Genomic DNA, 23,984 nt, shown 5'->3' with positions numbered 1-23,984 from the left:
AGATAATCTGTGGGAATGCTTTGAGGGAGGACTCAACAAATGTCACGTGTTATTAGTAATCTAACAAGTTTTTCTAATAAAAAGAGCATGTATACCACGGAACTGGCAAGTAGCAGGATTTTATTCTTTTCATTTAGAACTGCGTCTAAGTCTGCGTAAACCAAAACAAATTACCACTTCCTTTGTCTCCATATCGTTTGAACCACAAAAACTCACCTACCCATGTACTTCCTCTGCTAATATTTTGGTTTTATATCCTGAGTTAAAATGTGAGATCATTCTCCCCCAATTTAATTTTTTTGACAGTGAATATTTATACTAAATTTAAATTAAGTGTAAAAGAGCAGATTGATAAGAACACCAAAAACCTTGTAGATCAACCAATAACACCAGCTGTCCAAATTATTCTACAGCATTGCAAAGGTTCCTCTAAACTGCATATTTATTGCTGGATACATTCCATCCATATGACGTACAAATTTGAGATTTATACTTTTAAACATAATAAGATGGAGTTTTGCCATGCCTACTGGGTGATAAGTAAATGCATACACAACCAATTTGGTTTAAATCTCAGTCCATAATATTTTTGCATTAATCTTAGGCCATACGACTTTTTTTTTTAGATCAAGTACTTGTAATTGTAAAATGTACAATCTCTTTCCTATATACTCTCTTTTTTAAGGTTTCATAAAAACCTCAAGGCGAAATATGAGAAATATAACATATCACTTCTATTTCATGCACTTGTAGGATCTGATAAAACAAAGGCATTTGTTTAAACAATGGCTCTAAGTAATGCCTGATTGCCAATAATCGAGTTGATATGTAAAATGTGTCTTCTAGGGCCTTTACCAGTCCTCCTGCAGCCACAGAGTTTATAAATAAATAAGTTATTAGTGGCCGACGTATGCAGAGTGATATCACAATGCATGCATTCATGACACTTTGATTAAGAGAAGCCTCACTGATTTTTTGAAAATGGAAAATGCTGGGCAAAATTGATGGGCAAAAACCAATTAAAGAATATTCTGAACAAATGCAATTTTATGTATTTCAGATGCACACAATAGTTGGAATTAGGCAGAAAGAGTTACTTGATTGTTGCTTTCATCAATGGACAAGTCTTTAATTAGTAAATATGTTTCATTGTGTAAATGAGGGCTTCTCAAGTGCTGAGAGGTAGTCTGTTCACTTAATCCTCTACGTAATCTATATAATCTGTTTAACTCTATTTATACCACCTAAGAAGAAAGAGTAAGGAAGGTGTTAGCCTCAGTGCTGAATGGTCCCTACTTCAGAATTTAACAGTTCACATTATGAGGTTTACTATCCTGATAGGTTTATCAAGTGACACATGAGATGTTTAGAGTGTTGAGAATTCTAACTTCAACTTTTCTGCATTATTAGTATTATTGTTGCTTGAGAAACTACATATCATGCTCTTCATCTTGTTCAAAGCTAGGCCTGTTTGATGGTCAGTGATTCTTAGGAATTAAGCTACAAAGTTAATGTAGTTTTAATAATATACTAGAGTCTTTCTATTCATAGATTTACAATGCTGTTCTATATTTATTACCTTAAAACATACCCTTTTACAGAATGTTCTCATGAGTAATATATGCTAAATTGCTATTTCTTCTGACTTTGTCTTTAGCCAGTTTTTATTTCTACAAAGTGGTCACCAAAGTGGAATGGCTGGAAGCCAGGTTGTGAGCAATACAATCTTATACAAAAAAAAAAAAAAAAAAAAGGGAAGAAAATTAGATATGCTATTTGTATATACAGTTTTATTTAGTCCTTTCAATTTTTAAAAATTTTTCTCTTTTGTGTATAGGTTTAACATACATATTTGTATAATACTACATGTTTATCATTTATAAGTATGTAAGTTGAAGTCCATTGAGGATACCTGCTTAAATATTTAATGTGAAGAGGTTTAAGGATGATTGATATAAAGGTTTTCAGATATTGCATTCAAATTTCCACGTTTTTTCACTTAAATGTATTTTTTAAATGTTATTTCCTTCCTTAAAAGACAATAAAAATGTTTGCTCGTCAGACAATTAGACTTGCCCCTTTTTTGCCTTTTCTTTGCTGGCCTAATACACTACCTATTTTAGCAAAAGTTGGATTTTTCCTTTGCAAATAATAAAATAAAAAATAATAATCAAGTATCATGAACTCTTGATGGCCTGAGTAGTTTTTTTTAAGGTCTTTTTTTTTCAACATGATGTTGACTGATCTTTTTACTATGACCTGAAGTTCGTTTTTCAAGTTGTAAACCAGATTTTAATTTCTACTCTGAGTGCCTTGTGACCTAATGGAAGTTGAAAGGCTACCATGATTTGTTCCTTATTGGCCTTTTATTGAGTCAGCTAGTCCCCAAGACTTTCCACCCACTCTCACACAATGAATATACATTGTTAATCTAGCTGTAGACAATATTTGGTGCATATTATGGTTATTGTTGTTCCTGTTGATGTCATTTTTATTGCTATAGACTTTTGACTTATAATAATAATCACAAAATGAACAGAAGCCAGAGCTGTGTAACTAGAGACTTTTTCTTTTTAACAGCTATTGTTAGCTCTGGGGTGTAACGTGTAAGGTTCAAACCTTTTCCCCAAATAACATAATATAACTTGCTGGAGGCACGATGAGGCTCAAGAAAAGTTTTCCTTTATTTGTGATTTGTAATATAATAGCATTGTGTTTGTTTAAGGTGGGTAGGAAGTAGATGTGTTTATGAGTCCACTCTGAGTGTCAGGACTTCCTCTTTTTACTACTGTATAAGACAAAGCCTGACACATTGTAGGCATTTGGTAAAGAAGAAATGAATGAACAAAAATAAAAAATAATTTTATTTAACAGAATTTCATAATAAAAACTAAAGCTCTTTTGAATCATTTAATACTATAGGAATCATTTAATACTATAGGCTTTGGTTATCGTTGAATGGTAAGAGTGCTGAATTCGGTACTGGGAATGGAAAATGTATCTACAGGGTAATATGTAAGACAAAGTAATTGCATATAGTGATATATTTTCTGGCTATCATTTACTAAAACAATTTATATAAAGGAGGTTATTTTAAAAACAAACTATAGCACGTTGATATAAGCTAGATAAAATAATACAATGCTGTATCTTAAATTCAGATTTCTAGTTGCTCAACTATAAATTAAGTACATATTGAATAGTGCCAAAATGATACCATTGACCCAGTACCACAAAGGCACATGAATTATTTTTCTGTAAGCAGTGATAGGTAATGATGATCTGTATATGTTGTTTTGAACTTCTTCCCTTTGGGGCCAATGGCATACCTTTTGTAGATGCCTTAGTAGAATTTGGTTTACTCTGTGCTATACGAAAGCACAGAACATAGCTAACTTGGGCAGCCCAGGTAGCTCAGTGGTTTAGCGCTGCCTTTAGCCCAGAGCCTGATCCTGGAGACCCGGGATCGAGTCCCACGTCGAGCTCCCTGCATGGAGCCTGCTTCTCCCTCTGCCTGTGTCTCTGCCTCTCTCTCTCTGTCTCTCAGGAATAAATAAATAAAATCTTAAAAAAAAAAAAGATTATAGCTAACTTTTATCTCCAAAGACAGAAATGATCCTCTGGGCTCATTGGCACCACCTCCTAATCAATTGAGCTAATCTTGTATAGGTTGTATAAACCTGAACCAATAATAAATGGACAATGAAAGAATCATGAGATCTATGTTTATGACTTGTGTAACTTATTCTTCTTTTAAATACTGATATGATCATAATATTGCTTATCTTGATAGAGGTAATTGAAGGTCAAGGCTGTTACTAGAAGTTTTAAGGAGTTAGGTCATCACAGTTTACTCACACCTTTATTTATTTATTTTAAAGATGTTATTTATTTGACGGGGCCATGCATAAGCAGTGGGGAGGGCCAGAAAAGGAAGAAGAAGCAGACTGCCTCCTGAGCAGGGAGCCCAATTCAAGTCTCTACCTCAGGACCCTGAGATCATGACCTGAGATCAAGGCAAATACTTAACTGACTGAGCCACCCTGGTGCCCCTCACACCTTTATTCTTATTTTTGACTTTAGTCATTGTAAGTGAAGTTCCTTAGGCTTATTTAGATTCTTTAACTTGGACTTTTATTATTCTTCACTGCTCTCAGGACCCTGACCGTAAAGCCTGATGAGTTTCTGGGTTTATCTCTTGAGAAATTATATTACGAAGAAAAACCAAACTAAACATGATTGCTCTTAGAAGCTAGGTATTTCTGGTGCTTTCATTATTATCTTTATTTTTCTTTTTTGAAACTCTGTGTGGTTTTATTATTACTATTACCATAAAATTTTGCAACTCTAGGTCCCAAAGTGGGAGCCATCTCAAGCTTGATGTAAATAAAATGGAGTCTGTCAAAGAGGTACATCCTTTACCACAAAGTAGTTATGTATTATCTTTAAAAATCACAGCATCTTACATTTGGGGATTTGTAATAGATTTTGGCAAGATTAACCACTTTTTTCTAGTACAAACCTTATGTGAAAAAAATATATATACAGGGTGGAGGGCAGATACGCAGTCTCTTCACTTTTCTCAGTGAACCTATACCATATATGAGCATTTAAAAATTGGTGTTACAATGAAAGCTTTAGAAAACGTTTTTCTGAATATAAAATCCAGTGATTAACTTGATATCTTCAGTCATATGTACCAGTTTTTTTTTTTGGTTGCATGCTAAAGAGCTCAGATATTGTTTTCAAGTCTGCATACCAAGGTAATATTCACTAACTTTTGAAGTTAAAGGTGAATTTTATAAAAAACTGAATTTCATTCCCTTCTAAAGCTTTCTCATTTTCTAAAATAGTTTTTTTATCAAGTAAAACAAACATTAAAATTTAAAAATTCCTTTTATATTGAAGTAAGACATGTTTAGAATATAAATGGTATTGAACCATATACATTAAAATATGGTGTTGATATTTTTAGTAAACAAAAATATAGATAAGCTAAATGGGTAGTTATTTTGATAGGGTCAAAGATTAATTATGTTTATTTGAAAACTGCTTATAATATTACTTTAGATGTATGAAGCAACAAACAAACAAAAATAAAATTAGATTCTTTGTGCGGATCTATTCTTAGAGGAAATGTGTATTTTTCCAGGATTTTTAAATGTTTATAACTTGGATGTCTCCCAGTATTCACCCTTTTTCCATCCCTGGAGCATCAATCACTTTCCACATGGCACCTGGACCTGAAATGGTGCTTCAAATTAATACATGTTAAAAATAAAAATTTTAAATTTAAAAAAGTCACCCAAATGCTTCTTACTTTGTAATAAGAGATACAAAAAGAGAAAGATCCTTATATGTCTGTATGATTTTTCTCTCTAATCTGACTCAGCCCTGCCAGGACTACATTAAAACCTTCACATTCATTGTAACTGGCGAGTTGCTCACTTTGGTGATGTAGCTATGTGGTTTTTCACCCTTTCTCTGATAACAATTGTGATTTAATTTTCCAAAGATGTTACTATTTAATAGTAAGCCTAAATGATTTCTAAAAATAAATGATATATTTTTACTTCCCAATTTTAATGAAACATTTGGGAAAGCAGAATTATTCAAACCCACTATCCACGTTCCATTTTTTGAAGATTATATTTTTTTCACATGAACTTGCTTCTTTTTATTTATTGGTTTAAGGAATAAGCCTATGCAATAAGATTTTATCTCCTCTCTTATGTAGAATTCATCTGCTTAATTTTCATATTCCTACTAGAAACAAAAGATGAGAATCACACTAAAATTGGCTCACATTTCTTATCATTGAATCTCAGGTCTTCTTCTGCGTTGATCCTCAGGAAAATAATCAAAGCTGTGGTACTACAGATTAACTGCTTAATAAAAACATTGTTTCATAAAGCTATTTTTGATCATATGAACGTTTAGTATATTGAATGGTTTCTCTTTGAAGTTAGTAAAGCCTAGCAGTGCCTTTATAGATAATGATAAAACTGATGTTAAAAATAATAAAATGCCTTGAGAATGTGACAAGTGTTAATACTAAATAGAATAATTGATATTTATTGAGTGCTTGCCATTTGGCAAATTCTTTTACATATATTATTGTACTTATTTTTTATAATACTGTTTCAAAGTTAATGTTAGAGTCTGTGACTTTACATACGAGGAAACTAATAACCAGAAAGGTTATATAATTTTTTCCAAGTCATATAGCCAGGAAGTAAGAGGCAGGACCAAGATTCAAATCTTGAATTGTTATGATACATGGTCCATGCTGTGCTCTTTCCATTGTATTATGCTCTCTGTGGATTTGATTTGGAATCATCTAGTTCAAACCCTTTATGTTTACATATGAAGAAACTGAGGCACAGACTGCTATCATGACTTATCCAGAAGCTGGGGCTCTGAGAGCATTTTCTATTTAGCTGCTACTGGATAACTGGAAGCAAACTGCAGGGACTGAGTGAACGAATGGATGGACAGAGTATGTTGTTGGGAGGCATACAATCAATAGAGCACTAAACCAGGAGCCAGGAAATGAGGCTCTCAGCCTGTTCTTTTATGACCCATGTGACCTTAAGCATGTTGTGTTACTTCTTTGTGGATCTGATTCTCCATTTCTATCATGGGAGTCACAGTGAGCTTCCTGCCTTAGAGAGCTGTTACAAACTCAAGTGAGGCAACATATTTGAAAATTACTTTGCAAATTGTGGAACATTTTATAATCTAAACCATTTAAGATGCCCAGTAGTGTGCATTTAAGAGTACATAGTTTCAAACACACATAAAATGAAATACACTTTACTGTGTAAGCCGTTTAGGAAAATGATATGTGATATACCAATTAGTCTTCACTGGGCCAAAAAAACTGTGGCTGGCTGCTGCCCAAGTCAAGTCCAATTTGGTTACCAGATGACAGAAGGTGATGAAGGAGCATCCCCAAAAGTTAAGAATACCTAGCCCCTGTTAGACAACTTCCATTTTTGGCTGAATCATGAGGCTGAAATTCTAGTTTGAAGGGAGTAACCTGGGTTCTCCTATACCAGTTTTGGTGCATTTGTGCAAACGAAGAATAAAAAATTTTCTTATCAGTGCCTCTAATTGTTCTTAATGTGGATCTTCAAAGAGCAGTTAATTTAGCTAATTTATTTGTTTTTTTTCTGTCAGATAGAATCTTTACAATTCTGGAAACAGGAGACAATGGAGCAACAAATGTAGAAGAGGTAAAGTTAAGTGATTTGACCAAGAATGGAACATGAGACAATTAAAGACTAACAACCAGTGAAGACTAGACAATTAAGGGCCAAAGCAGCATTTATTCACTTTCAGTTTAATGAATAATGCATTGTTTCTTTAAAAGAACATGCAGGTCTAGGAAGATGATGTTTTATGAAATTCCCAGAACACTAAACTTAAGCTTTGAAGATAACATCCTGCCTTAGAATAACTCTTATTTCAAAGGTTTACCATGCTTTAATCTCATTTTTCCTTTTAGGGTAATCCTTGGGAAGCAGGCCAGGCAGGTGGCACCATTATAACACCAAGATGTTGGGATTCCGAGAGGCTGTGTGTTCTGTGCAATAGTGTAGAGGCAGCGGGTGTCAGAGCGTGGTAATTTTAACTCCTAACAACTACTCCATGCCACTTCTCTAAGTAAAGGAGAATTAAAAACTGACCTTTCTGTCTTCAACATGGAGATCATATTGATAAATCTAGTGACTACTTTGTGGGTTGCAAGCTGAAGATAAAATACTTTTTAAAGTGAAAACCAAATTAAAATAGTTTACCAGTTAGTTTTTATCTCAGATTCAAGCCTCAAACCCCTCTGCCCCCCTTTGAAGCAAAAGGACATTTTTAAAGAGGGAAAACAGGGGGGCACCTGGCTGGCTAGGTCGGTGGGGGGAGCGTATGACCCTTGGTCTCGCGGTTGTGAGTTTGAGACCCTGTTGGGTGTAAAGATCACTTAAAAATAAAATCTTTAAAAAGAGAAAAAATAAAAGGGGAAAATATGAAGTAAAAAGTGTAATTCTTCCCAGCTCAGACTGCAAATAGTCTGTCTTCTAACCTAGAGTATCTTCATGTCCCCTCTTGTCTAGCAGGATTGTAGAGAGTGTTGTTTTTGAAGTTCCATCAATCTATTAAACATTAGACAGAAGGTTTTAGGAAACAGGCCATGTGTATTGTGACGTACGGTCCTGGAAAGAAAAATGATCAATCTGTGTATTTGCCTTTTAACTAGTTGTAGACAAGTTGGCCACGTCCTTGGCACATTAATGAATCCTGTCATAACTCATCTCCACTGCTCTCTTATTCTATGAATTCAGATCTGTGTTTGGCAATAAAAATAAAGTCACTGATTTAAGTCTCTACTTCCACGCTAGGGCTCATGGTCCCTAATAATCAAGAGGCGGACGACCATAAGGAAAAGAATGAGTTCTCTGATGTGATTTGTATCATACAACTTGAACTAGATCTTAAAAAGGAATTTTCTGTGTAGCCACAGAGATTTATTCTGGTCAGTGTTTTCTTCCAGCTAGTATGTGATCCTCTACCTCTAGTGAACTAGTTTTCCTTCTTCTAAAAAAAGAGTCATAGACATGGGAAGGAAATACAGGGAGCTTTTCCAGTTTGTGAGGAAACGGTTGGAAATATGGCTCACAAGGTGCAACTGCATCCCCCACCCCACCCCCCCCGCTGCCCCCACAGTCTCTCTCCATTGAAGGACCTTTCTTGAAAATAGGTCTACTTTTCTTAGCATCTGGTCTCTTTTATCTGGCACTTTGGTTCCTGGCTCTTTTTTTTTTTTTTTTTTTTTTTTTTTTTTTATCTAGGGCAGCCTATTTATAAATCAAGTATAACCACTTAGAATCTCCCAATTAGTAGCCCCAATCTCATATTTATTATTAATCTTTAGAATATGTACAAATTGTCCCTAATCACATGTGTTAAGAATTTAAAGGCCTTTTTCATTCATGTCAAAAGAAAAAGGATAAACAGAGCATTTAAAGAATAAGCTCCATATACTATCATTTTGAAGGGGCGTGTATGTCTACACTCTGAAATATATGTGTTCCTTCAAAAAAGATATTTTCCAGCATTACAAAAGTATTCTGTATTGCTTTTTAATTTGGATTCTGATGTTTTATTCTATCACTGTGAATCAGTAGCAAGAGGATCCCATCAATAATCAATTTGACTGACATTCAGTTTTATATTCCTGTACTGTGAGTTGCAAAATATTTTGTGTTCTTACATGACCACATTTCTGTTGTCATATTTTGGTCTTAAGGGTTGTTCCCTCTCAGACAATTTTTATTAGTTGATTGTTTCAAGAGCTGTTTTATTAGAATGCTACTATGTGTCATATGTAGTGCCCTAGTTATGGTAGGTAAAAATTCTTCCCCTCTATTTTTTTTTTAAGATTTTATTTATTTATTCATGAGAGACACACAGAGAGAGGCAGAGACACAGGCAGAGGGAGACACAGGCTCCATGCGGGGAACCTGATGTGTGGGACTTGATCCCGGGACTCCAGGATCAGGCCCTGGGCCAAAGGCAGGCGCTAAACCTCTGAGCCACCCGGGGGGGGGGTGGTGGGAGGGGTGCCCAGTTCTTACCCTCTATTAGGGAGCAACAATATATTGTGTTTCATTGATTCCAAAATGTACACATGTTCCCATTTAAATGTATCTGAAACTAGGATGCATCTTGTAATTGATGTTTGACAGTCACTACTGGCCAGGGGGCAACAGTGAAATGGATGCCATTGCCTGCTGATGCATGGATAGCAAAAGCACCAGAATCAAAACTTGCTGACTTGGTGTCAGTGGCTACAAAGAAATTGCATATGATGGTGGAATGGTCTAATTCCTAGAAACAAAAGGTTTTGAGCGGAGGCTGGAAGGGGTGGGGTATCATGTGGTTTAGCAGTGTTCCCAAAGGGAGGCTTTAGTTTGTGTTTCTCCTGACATATTGGGTAAGAATTCTCTGACCTGATGAAGGATGGCAAAAAGAATCTTTTTCTTCTCTAATTCTAAAGCAGTGAAAAAATAAAAATATATTAATATTTCCTTTTCTTAAGATTTTATTTATTTATGCAGAGAGACAGAGAGAGAGGTAGAGACGCAGGCAGAGGGAGAAGCAGGCTCTATGCAGGGAGCCTGACGTGAGACTCGATCCCGGGACTCTGGGATCACAACCTGAGCTGAAGGCAGATGCTCAACCGCTGAGCCATCAGGCATCTCTAAATTAATGTTTCAATACGTTATCTTATTGTTCTGGCTAAACATGCAAACCCAGAGTCCCTAGTTCCTCACACTTCAGAATTTTTCCATGATGGAGATATTCCCCAAAGGGAAATTTAACTTTTTACACACATACACTGAGTATTTCCACTGAGAGCACACCAGTATTTTCACTAAGTATATATTTTCACTGAGACCATACCAGAGCATTCAGATAAAAATAATTTAGTAAAAAATACACAAACAAAACCTTGTTGTTAGAAGAAAGTTGACCAAAAGATTCAATTTGTTTTGGCTGGTAGATTATTCTAAAACTTTGCAAATTGAATTGTTATCAAATGTCAGAGGGTAACTCTATTTTCTTGCACCAATCTGCAGTCTATGCCATGAGTCTCTACAATTTTTGTGGATGCTCAAAAGTAATCTAAACTGAAAGCATATTTTCATATATACTGGCTTAAGACAATATATAGACTCGATTTCTAAGTGAAGCCCAAAGTTATTTTATTTCCCTAAAGTCTTTATGTTTTTATGATGGGAAGCTTAACATGTTACCTTTTTTTCCCCCCTTCAAATTCTCTTTTTTAAAATGTGTTTGGAGGACTGAAGCAGCAAGCAAGCTTTCTCCCCAGAGAAAACAAACTTTGCTACTCACTGCTGATGGCTTATTTATTTCAGCCTTGGTGTGTAATCTCATTGGCACTTAAATAATGATCCTGTCTTTAAATGTATGGCTTTCAAGTCTTTATTTTATGCATTAAACTCACAGTTTTGTTTTATCCTTGACATTGCCATTGATTTGGTAAGGAGAACTTTTTTTTTTTTTAATAAAACAAACAAAATCCTACTTTTAGTAAATTCTGCAAGCTGTCTCCACTGCCCACTGTGACATTATCGAGTGATAAAACCCAGAACCTTCTAGAAAGCAGAATTTACCTTATAAAACTAAAAAACAAAACAACACACAAAGGCTTTCCGCAATCACTTCATTGAACATAGTATAACACCCAGACTCATTCTGTAAAAGTCTTCTTTTAAAGCTGGTATTTATTATTTGATTAGGCAAGCCACTTCTTTTTCTTGCATTTTTGAGACAGCTACAGGATGTGTTGAAAAATGTGGATTTTGAAATTAGTAAAAGTGGGGTTCAAGCTCTGGTTACATTATTTACCATTACTTACCTTAAAATACTTATTCTTTGGCTTATATACCATAACATGGGGTTAATGGTGAAAGTTAAATAACAGTGGACAGCCCATAGCAGATACTGAGTAAATGTTTTCATTTACCTTCTCCTTTCAGTTTTTTATAATTAAATAAAATGTTTGAGCATTATAATCCCCATGAAAAATTAATTTTCTTCCCATTAATTGAAATAATTTAAGTAATGGAAACTGGTGGAATATGGTAATTTAATAGAAAATTATGTTAAGAGTGGCAAAATAAACACAAGCACATTTCAATTAAAGGATAAAGAATTTGGAATGATTATGCAAATTGTAGCTTAATATCAGCGCCCAATCATCTAGTAGCTAGCAGCTCCTTAATCAATTTCTCTTCAAATCCTATTTAAATGCCTCTGAAAACACAGAAAAAAGTGACATCAGCACCAAAAATGAAGACTTACAGCTAAGCTAGGAAAATAATTTTGAAGAGATTTTCATCAACCTAAAGCCAATGATGCTGCACTGGGGGTAAGCCAGGGATTTGCAAGAGCTTTTTATTATGGAGCTTGAAAAATGGAAGGAAAGTATTTTTTCCTTCTTGTGCTCTCTGCCTCCTGGATGAGTCATGGGATATATTGGGATATAATTAGAAACAGTATAATTGGCCCAAAATCTGAAACCAATGAAGGGACCAAGTAATGATGGAGCATTACTCGGCTGTCGATGTCATATTGCCATATTGCTAGTGAGATAGTTGCATTTGATTATTAGGAGCCCAGTTACTGCAATTTTCCTTGGGATTGAATCCTGTCTCCGTTACTCACCAAACCAGGTATCCTTAGTACGCAGTTCCTCATCTCTGAAATAGAGATTAAAGGCAAATGATGTCATGAGTTTTTTTTTTTTAAGCACTAAGTGATATATGTAAAAAGTGCTTCTCTCAGCATCTGACACAGATTAAGGCCTCTATAAATTGTAAAAGTAGTTGTTATCTTTGAAAATACAAGAGATATTCATGATATAAAATTAAATAGATTACATTGATGTGTCGGGGTGTGTGTGTGTGTGTGTGTGTGTGTGTAAAATAACCTCACACATGCATGCGCATATGCACACATCAGAATCTTAACAGTGTTTATTTTAGGCAGTAGAATTATGAGTCATTCTTCTTTGTAATTCTGCATATTTCTAAAATTGTCGATAAGAAATGTATATTACTTTTAGCATCAAAAAGCCCAAATTAATGTATAAAAGTTTCAAAATATAGTTGATTTTATACAAGGCCTACCTGACTCATAGTAGTCCCTGAACAAATATTTGTACGATGAGTGGATAAATGAATGAATGAGAGCTAGTTAATTCTGTGTCCTCAAGTAACCCTGATAATCCTCCTAAAGCATGACTTTCATCCAGAAAATCTGCTCACAGACGTTCAAAGACTCCCTTGAAACCAAGAAAATGAGTCCAGACTCTTCCAAGAATAGCATGCGAGGTTCTACACGACCCGACTGAAAAATCACCTTTCGTTTTTCCTTCCAACTGTTTCACCTCATTTCCACGTGCTACATCTCAGCTACACAGTTCACCTCTTCCAATCACAAGGTACCTCTGTCATCCTGATTTCATTCCTCCTATCACCCAGACGCCCCTACCAACATTCTTCCATTTTGAGGCCCAGGTCAAGGAGTTATGCCCAAATCCAGAGCAGAATTCATATTATTCCTTGTCAGGTTTCCACAGAAATGTATTTGTACATTTCAAACACCATCTGTTCAAGTTTAGTTACATTATCCCCCCCCCTTTGACCCAAAAGTAGAAAACATGTTTCCTCTTAACCTATTGGGACAGAAGTTGAAAGGGTACTTCACTTGGTACATAAAATCTCCTGTTGAAAACCATTTTATTTTGTGAAAACATGTACATGGTGACAATTACAAAGGTACAAATGAATATGGAGTGAGTATATAAGTAAAATTCTGACACCCCCAAACCCTTGTTCCTTAGTACCGAAGATTTTACCCATTTTTCCAGAGATATTCTATGCCTCTAAAAGAATGTACATATTTCTTTATTTTCAACATATAGGTAACATTCTGCTTGCACTTTGATTTTTAGACTTAACAGTATATTTGGGAGAGTGTTCTATATAAGTATGCTTCCTTTTTTATGGCTGCATAGCATTTAATTGTATAAATATACCAAAAAACCGTTAACCAATTCTTTTGATAGTTATTTAGACTATATTCACTCCTTTGCAATTATGATGTGACAATAAATAACCCAGCATATATGCCATTTCACACATATGAAATATATCTGTAGGATAGATTCCTAAATGTGAAATATTCATATGCACTTTGAATTTGCATGAACTGCAGAATCAGCTTCCTTAGTTTCAAAACAACCCTGTTTCCATTTTATTAGGATCCTTTAAGTTAGGGATTAATTTAAGGATATTTTATATATATATGTATATGTGTATATATATATATATATATATATATGATATTACATTGTTCTAAGTAAAAATTATATGTGTTCTCCATTTGTTTAAGTCTATATATTCTTTTTCTTATAAATCTTGCATATTCCTACATATATCATTTTTTGTTACAATTTTAAGTGTGGTTTTACTTCCACTGTATTTTCTAACTGATTGGTATTTGTATAGATTAAAGTTACTGATTTTAATGTATTTTAGTTCCAATGACTTAGTTCTTATTTCTATTTTTACTTTTTTTAAGAAACAACTATATCATCTACAGGCTTTATTTCACTTTTTTTAAAAAAAGATTTTATTTATTTATTCATGAGAGACACAGAGAGAGGGGGAGCAGAGAGACACAGGAAGAGGGAGAAGCAGGCTCCATGCAGGGAGCCCGACGTGGGACTCGATCCCAGGTCTCCAGGATCATGCCCTGGGCCGAAGGTGGCACTAAACCACTGAGCCACCAGGGCTGCCCTCACTTTTTTTTTTTTTTTTAACCTAATTTTCTGGCTAGTACTTCTAGAATGTGGTCAAGTAATAATAGTATAACAACTTTGAAAATAAAATAAAATAAAAAATAAAAAACCTGTTTTCTTCCTGGCATTAATGGAAATGCTTCTAATATTTCTCACCAATGATCATCTTAATGCTGGTACATGAGTAATATATATTCATATTTTATTATTTTTTGTACTATCATATCTTTCCAAAGCTTTATTGAAATATATTTAATGTACTATAAGTTATAGTTGAACAGCATGGGACAGCATGGGTCCACTTATATGCAGATTTTTTGCAGTACTATAAGACTGTAAGTTTCTTTTCTCTTGATTTTTAAGTAATGTTTTCTTTTCTCTAGCTTACTTTATTGTAAGAATATAGTATATAATATACAAAATATGTGTTAATTGACTTTATGTTATTGGTAAGGCTTCTGGTCAATGGTAGGCTATTAATAAAGTTTTGGGGAGTCAAAAGCTATAACAGACTTTTGATGGTTCAAGGGGTCAGCATCCCTGACCTTCACATTGTTCAGGGTCAACCATACCTATATTTAAAGTATATATGCGTGTAATTGTGGATCTCCCACAATCAGTTTTAGAACGGGACCCAAAAAAGCAAGTCCATACCCTTTAGCAGTCACTGACTCCCCACTCCCACTCTCCCTCCAGCCTTAAGCAACCACTAATCTACTCTCTCAATAGATGCCTATCCTGGAATTTTATATAAATGGAATCATACCTTATGTGATCCTTTGTGATTGGCTTATTTCATGTAGCATAATGTTTTCAAGGTTTATGTGTTACAGCATCTATTAGTATTTCCTTTTTGTAATTGATTTATATTTACAATCCCACCAACAGAATACGAGAGTTCTGACTTCTTCACATCCTTACCAGAAATTGTTATCTGAACTTTTTTTCTTGTCATCTTAGTAGATATGGTATCTCACTCTGGTTTCAATTTTCATTCCTGATGGCTGATGCTGTTGAGCATCTTTTCAAGTGCTTATTGACCATTTGTATATTATTTGGAGAAAAGCCTATTTAGATGCTTTCTCCATTTTGTAATTGAGAAATTTGTCCTTATTGAGTTGTAAGAGTCCTTTATTCTAGATATAAGTCCCTTATCAAGTACATTATTTGCATATGTATTATTATAAGTTACATTTAAAAAATATTTTTCAGCCATTCTGTGGCTTGAATTTTCACTTTCTTAGTCTGTGTTTTGAAACACAAAAGTTTTAAATTTGCTGTAGTCCAATTTATCTATTTTTATTTTGTTACTAAACGCTTTTAGTGTTGTATCTAAGAAATGATCAACAATAAAAAACTCCCAAACAGCCCTGTTTAAAAAACAAAGTTCTCAAATAGACTTTTCTCCAAAGGAAATAGAGAACCCCAGTGTGAGTGCCTGACATTAAGTTTTGGGTTGCCAGTGCATCCATTTCAAAGACAACTATCTCAAACACATTTCCAGGTGTATGACTCAGCTACTAATAAAACAACTAGATAAGAAACCAGGCCACTCCACCCATGAGGTTTCTTTTTTAGAAAGCAGTGGGTAACCTAGATAACTTGCTGCATGATTGACCCCACATTTCTCTTCCCACACCCTCATACCATTTCTTACATTTTATTTTATTTTATTTTATTTTATTTATTTTATTTTATTTTATTTATTTTATTTTATTTTATTTTATTTTATTTATTTTATTTATTTTATTTTATTATTTTATTTTATATTTTTTATTTTATTTTATTTTATATTTTATTATTTATTACTTTATTTTATTTTACTTTATTTTATTTTTAAGATTTATTTATTCATGAGAGACAGAGAGAGAGGCAGAAACACAGGTAGAGGGAGAAGCAGGTTTCCTGCAGGGAGCCTGATGTGGGACTCGATTCTGCACCCTGGGATCATATCCCAAGCTGAAGGCAGACACTCAACTGCTGAGGCATCCCTTAATTTTATTTTTAAAAGTTTATTTATTTTAGAGAGAGAGAGAGAGAGAGAGCAGGAGAGAGTGAGTGAAATGAGCAGGAGGGGAAGAGGGAAAAGGAGCAAGAATCTCGAGCAGACTGCCCACTGAGCTCAGAGCCTGACTTGGGGCTTGTTCTTATGACCCTGAGATCATGACCTGAGCCAAAACCAAAAGTTGGATGGTTAACTAACTGTGCTACCCAGACACCCCTATTCATGTCTTATATTTTAAATATGCCAATGAAGAGTGAGTGGATCTGCAAAATCCTAAGCACACTTCCTTCAGTCTTCAATTAGAGCAAAGTCCAGGACTATTCTGTCTCTTTTTCTCGGTTTTTCTGTCTCTTTCCATGACCTCATTGTGTAGTCTTGGGTATACCATGTACTCTCCGGGATTTGTGAGTGATCTTCCCCTCCACCCCCAAAATTCTCTGATGGTTGTTGTTGATGTGGCTTCTTCCTAAGAACTGCCAGGGCCAGTCCAACTGCAACATTGTGCTGGTCAGGGAGAAGTCTATGGGAGGCCTCACCTCTAGTAGTACAGGCCAAGGTGAGTGCCTGAGTCATGCTTAGCTGAGAGCATTGCTATCAATAGGCTGAGAGAAACCAAAAACAGACCAATAAGCACATAAAAAGATGCTCAACATCATTAGTCATTGGGCAAATGAAAATCAAAACTACAATGAGGTATTATACACCAGTTGGGATGGCTACAATTAAAAATAATAAAAAATAAAACCAAAATAGACAATAACAGGCTTTGGTGAAAAAGTGGAAAAAATTGGAACCTTGTACACTGTTGATGGGAACGTAAGGTGGTGTAGCCACTGTGGTAGACATTTTGGTGATATCTCAAAAAATTATTCACAAAACTTCCATATGACCCTGCTTATTCTACTTCTAGGTATATACAAAAGAATTGAAAACAAGAACTCCAACAGATATTTGGACACCAGTATTCATAGCAGCACTATTATTCACAATAGCCAAAAGGTGTAAACAACCCACATGTCCATCAATATAGATGAATGGATAAACAAAATGTAGTAAATATATCATGGAATTTTACTCAGCCACAAAAAGGAGTGATATTTTTATAAATGCTACAACATGAACGAACTTTAAAAACATTATGCTCAGTGAAATAATGCAGACACAGAAGGCCAAATATTATATAGTTCCACTTTTATGAGGTCCCTAGAATAGACAAATTCATAGAAAGAATAGAGAATACTAGGAGCTGAGAATGGGGAATTGTTATTATTTAATGGGTAAAGAGTTTTTGATGATGATAATAAAAAAGTTTCAGTCCAATCTGGATGCCTTTTATTTTATTTTCTTGCCTAATTATCCTGGTCAGAACCTCCAGAAATAAGTTATAGAAGTGGTAAGAGAGGACATCCTTGTCTTGTTCCTAATCTTAGGGGGAAAGTATCCAATCTCTTACTATAAAGTAAGCTGTTAGCTATGGGTCTCTGTTAGATGCTTTTTAAATCAGATGCAGGATGTTCCCTTCTTATTGAGTGTTTTTACCACAAAGTGTTGGATTTTTTTTCAAATGCTCTGCCTGCAGTTCTTAAGATGATTACAAGCTGTTGTTTTTCCTTTCTATCATTCTGTTGGCATGGGTGGATTATATTAATTGCTTTTCAGATATTAAACCAACCTTGCATTGTTGGAGTAAATATTTGGTTAAGGTGTATAATCCTTTTTTACATGTTGCTGGATTCATTTTGTTAGTATTAGTTGAAGATTGGGCCACTGAATTTTTGAAGTTGCATTTTTAGTATCTATGTAGATGATGATGGATTTCTTCTTTGAGCTCTTAATGTGGTGAATTATATTAATTTCTTAACATTCAAACATCCATTTGATACTAATATATTATCTTAATATTCAGTTGGGGTCTGTGCTAGTATTTTACTTAGTATTTTTGTCTATCAAAATTCATAAGCAAAGTCAGTAATTTTTTGCATTGAATTTTTCAGTATTCTTCACTTTATATTAACTTCATTAAGAAATGTGCAACCCTTTGTGTTGTTTATTTTCTTTTTCTTGACTCTAGAGCAACTTAAGTAGTATTGAAGGTTTTTGTTTCTTAATATGTTTGCGTAGATTCACCTATGAAAGTTGCTTTCATAGTGTTGGTCCTTTTGGTGTAGGTATTTGTAGTTGTGGGCAACAGAAGTTTATAGCTAATAACCTAGGTTTTTATGAATATTTCTTTCTCATCAACTAAGCTTAAATATAATACTGTATAATCTGTTTTGCATAACTATAGACCCTTTGCAAATATCTATCATAATTTCTTTGTAATAAAAATTACAAAATACATTTATTTTTATTTAGAGTTGATACTATTTAGGTAGTCACTGCTATAATTTTCGTCTCATTATTTGTTAATAGTGACAGCTGCATGCAGCTTGTTAGTTTCAAGCTGGAGTTTAGCATATATTAGTAATAGAGGCCATATGAAGAACTCCCACGAATCCAGGATATTGCCTTTCTCCAATTCACACACCTCCAACTTAAGCAAAGATTATCTCCACAAGCCATTCAGGAAAAGCCACATGGCTCTGAAAATTACTCAATACTGATGTAGAAGCCCTGTGTTGTTGTTCATGTATAAATTAAATTCTTAAATTGGGCTTCAGATTGAGAACAAAGAATCAAAATTATAATGCCAATGAAATAATTTTAAATGAAGAATAAAGACATAAATGTTCCTTGCATTTGTAATTTAGAGGAGCAGTTGAGGGGGAGCAAGGTATTACCACCCCTCTTTGGCAAATTGATTCTTTTAAGCTGGTTATGTCTAAGAAATAGCAGATACAGGTGAAGTTCAGAGAACAGAGTGGAAGTTACTTTTGTAAGAGACATTTACATGCATAAGGGAAATCTACATTTGTAAGAGTCTCCTTAACTGTACCAGTGAGAAGAGGATGACCAAATTTATATATATATATATATATATGACTTATATAACATTTTTCTGGAGGTTCTAACTAGGATAACTAGGCAATAAAACAAGAAGCATCCAGATTGGAATAAAGCTTTTTCATTATCTCCAACAGTAGAGTCAATAAGCCATGACTTAAATCAACATAACAACCTTACCCTTGTTTCCTCTGCTTTTTCTGGTAATCCCTTATAACTGGCATCGCATCCAATCCCCAACATGCTCTTTATTCTTTAGCTGAAGATGGTATTTAAGGTGATGGCTTTGGCCATTTTGGAGAGTTACTCAGTTTTTTGGGGGCCTCGCCCATGTATATACAGAAGGTATACCTATTATTAAACTTTGTTTCTCTTCTATTAATCTGTCTTGTGAATTTAATTATTAGATCAGGCAAAAGAACCCAGAAGGATAGAGGAAGGATTTGTCCTGTTCACAATATTTTGGAAGATCAAAGTGATTTCCTTCCTAAAAACTAATTTAAGACCAATTCCTGAAAGAGCCTGTTCATATTTCTATCAGGTTATAAAATGTTGAGCCTTAAAATTCTGTAATTTTCTAAATATTTTTCTAATAATTTTGATTCATGCTTAATTTATTTTTAAAAAAATTATCATTTTATCCAGCATGTAGCCTCAACATTTAGAAGTCAGATTCTCATTAAGGACATACATGGTGATTTACAAAAGCAGCGCCATCAAATGTCTAAGAAAAGTGACCCAGTAACCCAGGCATTCAATAAGACTTGAAAGAATACAAGCAAGTGTTTCTAGAGCAGCCTGGGCTTTCTGGCTTCTGATAAAAGTTCGACAGAAGCACAGAAAGGAAACCAGGATTTCACTCAAAGACTGGGGATAGGAGGCTCCTGGGTGGCTCAGTCAGTTAAGCATCTGCCTTCAGCTCAGGTCATGACCCCAGAGTCCTGGGATCGAGTCCCACTTCGGGCTTCCTGCTGAGGAAGAGAGTCTGCTTCTCCCTCTGTCTCTGCCTGTCACCCTCCCTGCTTGTGCTTGCTCTCTCTCTCTCTCTCTCTCGCTCTCTGTCAAATAAATAAATAAATAAAATCTTAAAAAAAAAAAAACAAAAAACTGGTGATTGGAAAGAAGAAGCCAGAAAATTAAATTAGGAAAGTCCAGAAGAAAATAACTGGATGTGAATATTCTGATCTGGGTGGCACCACGAGATAGTGGAGGTGCAGATGTAGGATTTCTTGATGGGTTGAGTCAAATTTTGAATGAGCAGGGAAGTGAAATATGTACATAAGGAATCAATGATAAAAAGTTGAAACTTGATGACTTTTGGTATCTACTCTCCCCCACCATTTATTTATTTTTTCTTTCTTTCTTTCTTTCTTTCTTTCTTTCTTTCTTTCTTTCTTTCTTTCTTTCTTTCTTTCTTTCTTTCTTTCCTTTCTTTTCTTCTTTTCTTTTCTTTTCTTTTCTTTTCTTTTCTAATGATTTTAAAAATTTTTATTAGAGCATGAGCAGGGAGTAGGGGCCAAGGGAGATGGAAAAACAGATTCTACACTAAGCAGGAAGCCTGATGGGTTGCAGGGCTCCATCCCAGGACCCTGAGATCATAACATGACCCAAAGGCAGACACTTCACCAACTGAGCCTCATTAGTGCCCCTTCAGCCTTTTCTTTTACAGAGTTTTCTCAATCATATATCCTAGTGGTTGCCCTTAACACTTTAAAACATTTAGTTGAATTTTATTTCCTTAATTAATGTGACTTCAAAACGTTTTCCTAAACAAGACACTTAACATGTGCTTACTTCTCCACTTCCTTATCACAACTTATCCTCCCCACTCCCCACCCATGCTGTTCACCTCCTGAATTGGTATAGTCTAGATTTTAATTATGTATTATTGTTTCAGTTTTATGATTGAAATGAATTTAAATTGTCTACAACTGTGTCCTTTGTTTCTATAATCCAAAGTTTCCTCCTGGCTTCATTTTTTGTTGTGTTGTAGTATATTCTGAAGTAATTCTTTTATTTTTTTTTTTTTTTTTTTTTTTTTTTTTTTTTTTTTTTTTTTTTTTTTTTTTTTTTTTGAAGTAATTCTTTTAAAATGTTTTCTGGGGTGAGCTATGCTCTGAATTATTGCAATATTAAAAAATTCTTTTTTTCTCTCATATTTGAATGATAGCTTTAGCTATGTATTGAGTTGCAAGGTCAAAGCCATTTCTTGTCAGAACTTTTATTCTAATATGGTTTACTATGTTCTTTTTTAACATTGTGAATTCTGTTTCCAATCTTATTCTCACTTTTTCTGCAGATAAATTTTTCTTTCTTTCTTCCAAGATGCTTTCAGTGCTTTGTCTTTATTCTTGCTGTAATGAGATTTCATTATGTGTATCACTAGGAGTGAATCTTTTCCATTTATTGAGCTTAGCACTTGATAGATTCATATACTCTAAAGATTGGTATATTTATTTAGGTCAGACACAGCTTTCTAAATGTTTTTGGTGTATCCTTCACTCCATTTTTTTTTTTTTTTTACCTGCTGGAGCTACAAATCAAAAGACATTAGCACTTCTGGTTTTATCCTCTTAGTTTAAAATTTGTCTTTTATATTAGCAATTTCTTCGTGTATATTTTGCTATTTCTTGGAGAATTCATCAGATTAATATTTCCATTTCACAAATTACTTTTTGATTGTAGCTGGATGTGAGGTAGTGGGGTTTTGTTGTTTTTTTCACTATTTTTCATTTCCAGATTTCTAGTTGAGTTTTTCATTCTTGTTATATCATCTCATATTTTTATAATTACATTTATTGTAATAACTTAAATTCCCTCTCCCCTTTACTTTATTAACTGTTCCATCAAGTCTTAGCTCTTCAACTTTTTAAATTAGGTACTAATTTGGGAGTATTCTTTTTCCTCAAAGGAATTTGATAATCATTGGTTATATATAAATTTTTGCAATTGAGATTCCCTATTGGCTCTGTGTTTGAATGTTATAAATGTTGTCAAGATTTCTTTTAATGTTTTTTAGAGAAAGGGTGAATGTAGTAATGATAGGGTTAACCACTTGTCTCATATAAATAATGATTTGAATAATGTTGGGGTGTTTCCAGCCATCTAGAGTACAACACTTTTTTAGCCTAAATTATAATTTCAGTTCCAAATTTCTACTTGTTGCTCTGTAAAAATGGAAGAAAACAGGCTGATTCATTTGGCTGCTCTTACTATGGCACCTCAGTACATCATCCTGATATCCCAAGAGTCACTTTTGCTCACTGTATGTCACCTCTAACTCTACAGTGCCCTTGCAGATGCTATTTCCTATTACAGAAGCCTTTTATTACACAGATTTGGGCCTGTGGATTGATTTTCAACCTGACACTAATTACCTCCTGTCATTCCAGAACTGCTCATGGTTTCTGGTTCCAAGAAGAAACTTTCTTGTTTTCCAAGAAACAGGGGGTAGTATATGAATGTATAATCTTACTAGGGTTTAAGGCTGTCAACATTCTTTTCTTTCACATTTGTGTTTGTATATGTATTTGTATTTTTGTATATTTGTATATAAAGCAAAAGTATAAATATTTTTCTCTCTAAATAGAAGAAGACTATAAAGAAAGATGGGCTATATGCCAAAATACATGCATACATAGCCTAAACTAAATCCTAATTTTTATTTATTAATTTATCTTTTGATTTTTGTCTAGTTAACACACAATGTTACATTAGCTTTAGGTGTACAGCTCAGTGATTCGACAAATTTATACATTATGCTATGTACACAAGTATAGCTACCATTTGTCCCATTACACATTATATCATTGACTATAGTTCTTATGCTATGCCTTTTATTCCCATGACTTATTCACTCCATAACCAGCAGTCTGTGTCTACCTCTCCCCTTCCCCTGTTTTACCAATCCTCCAAGCTTCCTCCCTCTGGCAACCATCAATTTGATCTTTATATTATAGATTGGATTCTGCTTTTTATTTCTTTACTCTTTTTTTAAATTCCACTTAAGATTGGAATCATATTGCTTTCTCTTTATCAGTCTGATTTATTTCACTTAGCACAATATGTACTAGTTGTATCCATGCTGTCTCAGATGCCAGCTTTTATAGCTGCATAATATTCCTCTGTGTGTGTGTGTGTGTGTATCACATTTTCCTTATCCATTGGTCTATTAATGGGTACTTAGGTTGCTTCCATATCTGGGCTATTGTAAATGATGCTGCAGTAAACATAGGGGTGCATTTGAATTAGTGTTTTCATTTTCCTTGGGTAAATACCCAATAGTGGGATTAATGGATCATATGGTAATTCCATTTTTAATTTTTTGAGGAAACTCCATACTTTTTTCCATAGTGATTCACCAATTTATTTTCCTACCAACAGTGTATGAGGGTTCATTTTTCTCCACATCCTTGTTAACACTTGTCATTTCTTATCATTTAGATTTAGCCATTCTAACTGATGTGAGGTGATATCGCATTGGGGCTTTGATTAGCATTTCCCTAATGAGGAGTTGATAATGAACGTCTTTTCATTTGTCTGTTGGCCACCTATATATTTTCTCTGGAAAAACTCTACTCCGGTCGTCTGCCCCTTTCTTATTTGGATTGTTTGGATTTTTGTTTTGTTTTGTTTTGGTTTATTTCT

The 23,984-nt window shown here is 34.3% G+C and overlaps 2 long non-coding RNA genes across 2 annotated transcripts in view; one reads left to right on the top strand and one right to left on the bottom strand.

The window, feature by feature from the left end:
- LOC111094382 overlaps nt 1-23,984 on the top strand; it is a 400,244-nt gene that overhangs the window by 324,969 nt on the left and 51,291 nt on the right. The gene's annotated exons all lie outside the window — the stretch shown is intronic.
- Nucleotides 1-23,984, bottom strand: part of LOC102153594 — a 101,521-nt gene that overhangs the window by 43,751 nt on the left and 33,786 nt on the right. The window contains exon 3 of the long non-coding RNA XR_005385189.1: nt 12,250-12,284. This is a non-coding gene — a long non-coding RNA (uncharacterized LOC102153594). The remainder of the gene's footprint in view (nt 1-12,249; nt 12,285-23,984) is intronic.

This window comes from Canis lupus, chromosome 37 (genome assembly GCF_011100685.1).
Source record: "Canis lupus familiaris isolate Mischka breed German Shepherd chromosome 37, alternate assembly UU_Cfam_GSD_1.0, whole genome shotgun sequence".
NCBI lineage: Eukaryota > Metazoa > Chordata > Mammalia > Carnivora > Canidae > Canis > Canis lupus.
The sequence above is the reverse complement of the archived record's forward strand: the minus strand, read 5'-3'. Positions and strand labels throughout refer to the sequence as shown.